Genomic DNA, 2,331 nt, shown 5'->3' on the forward strand with positions numbered 1-2,331 from the left:
AACTAATCTGACCCTTATTTCCGCCGAAAATGATTAGTTTCTGAGCGTGAGAAATCTTTTTTTTTGGGGGGGGTCCGGAAAAAGAGTGACTTACAGCATGAGTGAAGGTCAGAATCGTTAGGATCTCATCGAAAACCATAGGTAAAAAAACACGTTTCAAGAAAACACTGAAAAAAACGAAATTTTAAGGCGTGCGTCCTAACCTATCAAACCTTACCTAACCCCCCCCCCCCCAGACCCCCAGTGGCGCCTGGTGCTCGTAAATATTTACTTATTTTCTTTTATAAATTAAACAACCTTGTTAATATTCATCTGGGTGCGGAAAGGTATAGAAGAAGAGTTTCTTAGAATTGTCTAAGCTATCGATTTCACTATTTTAAAAATTTCCTAACAACTGTGGGGCGTAAACTGTAAAAATAATTATTAGACCCGACCGGGTAGTTTATTTCACCTGATGACTAAACACCCTAATACTATCCGTGTGGGTAGCTTAGATTAGGACTGATTAGGTTAGATTAATTAATAAGGTTAGTTAGGTCAGATTCGGTTGGATTAATAAGGTTAGGTGGTAAAATTGCAGATTACAGCAACCAAAGATTTTGATTTTTTTTCTAATGGTTTTTGATGCGACTGGTTCAAATCTGGCATTCGTTTTTATCGGAAATCACTCGTTTTGAATTTAGCCCCCCCCCCCGCCCCCTCTCATAATAATTCTATCGATTGCGTGTACTCTGAGCTTACTAACTTACACAATACACACACCCACACACCCACACACACACATATATATATATATAGCGAACTAAACCTTACCTAACCCTTAGCCGATGGCTCCGCCCCCAGACCCCAAAACGCCTTGTAATAATCCAGAGTCGATTGGTCAGCCTCGACGAGAATATAAATAACTGTTGCAGTATTTCTTACCTTCCCTGAATCAGGGTCTGAGTCAGGGACCAGAATGCGTCTTGGGTTCCTCTGTTCTCTAAAGTTTTCTTATTTTTAGAATAAAATAATACAATAAAATCGAAATCGCACCGAGCACATAATGGCTCCATGTTGTAACTGATTACACATGTCCCGCATCCCATCAAACGATAATTGGTTGACTCAAACGTTGCTCGTGCGTGGGAGGTAAGCAGACGCACGAACACAAGTTGAGCAACAGCGTAGGGGCAACAGGTGCTCTGATTTTATTTTTATTTTTAAATTCAATAACTTCCTTATTATCAATTTGCGACGGAAGTATATCAGAAAATTATCATAGAAAAAAAAGTTCTATCGATTGAGTGTAGTGAATTTCCGGAATTCTGTGGCTGCTGCTTACTGCAATATTACTCTTGAATGTGGGGTCCGTTGTCTGCTGCGAGGGCTACAGCTGTTCTAGTTCCTTTTCCCCTTTTAAGCCCATATTGATCTTAAGATAACTCAGTATTTAAATTTTATAATACATGAAATTATGTTTAATACGATTTCAAGGGCATGACTTGAATTATTAAGCTAATCGTCCTATACTGGGTGCTCTCTAGGATTTTTTTCCCGGGTATTAGCCCATCCGGGCACAGGTCACTGACCCTCATCGGGGCCTGGGGGGCGAAAATGTAATAATAATAATAATAATAATAATAATAATAATAATAATAATAATAATATAATAATCATAATAATAATAATACTGTAATAATTCATAGAAAATAAAATTTATAAAAAAATAATTTTTTAGTAAAAAACCGCTAATGGTCAAAAACGCGATAAAAACACAGGATTACTGTATACATTATTACATATCATATTTAAGTCAAACATTTTATCCCATTCTTGCCCATTTGTTTTATAAATTCTGCTGCCTCAACTTTTGTTTCCAGAATTGGCATAATCTTTATTACTTGTAGTTTATATCCTTTCTGATTCTTCCCTCTTTTCTATCCTTATCATTGTGTAGTTCTTCTATGTACTCTACCCATCTCTCTTTCACTTCTTCTCAAACAGGATCTTATTGTCTTTGCTTTTAATAGTCCCACCCCCATTTATTTCCTTCTTTTCATTTGTTTAATCTTTCTGTATATTTCCCTACAATTATGCCTTTCATCACCTTCTATCTCTTTGCATTTACTTTTTATATCATCTTCCTTGTTGTCTCGAGTCCTTTTCAATTTCTTTGTTAAGTTTTTTGTAAGCCTCACCTCCTCATATCATCTATCTTCATCAATACATTATCTTTAACACTTGGTGATTTAGCTTGTTCCTCCTACAGCCTATAAGTTTTCCCACTCCCCAACATTATTCCTGTGAGTGTAATTAATATATAAACAACAAAGGATCAAAGAAAACCAA

This window comes from Homarus americanus, unplaced genomic scaffold, assembly GCF_018991925.1.
Source record: "Homarus americanus isolate GMGI-L3 unplaced genomic scaffold, GMGI_Hamer_2.0 scaffold3520, whole genome shotgun sequence".
In the NCBI taxonomy this organism is placed as follows: Eukaryota; Metazoa; Arthropoda; class Malacostraca; order Decapoda; family Nephropidae; genus Homarus; species Homarus americanus.